At 66.6% G+C, this 1068-nt stretch overlaps 1 protein-coding gene across 1 annotated transcript in view; it reads right to left on the minus strand.

The window, feature by feature from the left end:
* LOC104132692 (cadherin EGF LAG seven-pass G-type receptor 2-like) overlaps nucleotides 1-1068 on the minus strand; it is a gene marked incomplete at its 3' end in the record, with an annotated part of 21538 nt that overhangs the window by 7779 nt on the left and 12691 nt on the right.

The raw sequence follows: 1068 nt of genomic DNA on the forward strand, positions 1-1068 counted from the left end.
ACGGTGCGCCGAGCCCGGCTTGCGGGTGCAGGTGGCCGGGGACTGGCAGGGGTTGAGGGCACAAGCGCTGACGCAGCTGTCACCAAAGTAGCCTGGGCACGAGGACGGGCATGGTTGGGGACATCGGAGGGAGAGGGGGGCACTGGGAAGGGTGGCAGTGCCATGGGGACAGTGACAAGGGGGGTATAATGCCCAGGTGACAGTGACAAGGAGGTGGCAGTGCCCAGGGAGGTTGGCAGTGTCCTGGGGACAGTGACAAGGGGGTGGCAGTGCCCTGGGAGGGTGGCAGTGCCCTGGAGACAGTGACAAGGGGGTGGCAGCACCCTGGGGACAGTGAGAAGGAGGTGGCAGTGCCCAGGGACCATGAGGGGTGGCAGTGCTGGGGGTGACAGTTCTGGGGGGGTGGCTGCACAGCCCTGTGCCCCTGTCCCCACGTCCCTGTGCCCGTGTTCCCAAACCCATCCCCTGTGCCCAAACCTCCCGTGTCCCCGTGCCTTGTGCCCATACCCGTGTCCCCACAGCCACGTCCCATGTCCCCATTCCCTGTGCCCACGGCCCCACGCCAACGCCCTGCACCCGTATCTCCGTGTCCCTGCACCCATGGCCCCCATCGCTGTGCCCATGTCCCCGCGCCCTGTGCCATGTCCCCATGCCCACACCCCCCCCCCCCTTTGCCACCACCCCTGTGCCCACATGCCCCTTTGCCGCCACCCCACGTCCCCATGCCCAAACACCCCATGTCCCTGTGCCTTGTGCCCATACCCATGGCCCCGTGCCCACATCCCCACATGCAGCTGATGTCCCCTGCCCACCATGTCCCATGTCCCCGTGCCACACACCCATACACACACCCCTGTGCCCAGGTCCCCATGTCCTTAACCACACTCCATGCCCACATCCCTGTCCCCATGCCCAAGCCCCCCAGTGCCATCCCCACGTCCCTGTCCCCAGGCCCTGTGCCCAAATGTCCCACGTCCCCATGCCTTATGCCCACGTCCCCATATCTTTAACCACACTCCGTGCCCACGTCCCCACGTCCCTGTGCCTGTGCCCAAGCCCCCACCACCA

This window comes from Egretta garzetta, unplaced genomic scaffold, assembly GCF_000687185.1.
Source record: "Egretta garzetta isolate BGI_Z169 unplaced genomic scaffold, ASM68718v1 scaffold1461, whole genome shotgun sequence".
NCBI classification, from domain to species: Eukaryota; Metazoa; Chordata; class Aves; order Pelecaniformes; family Ardeidae; genus Egretta; species Egretta garzetta.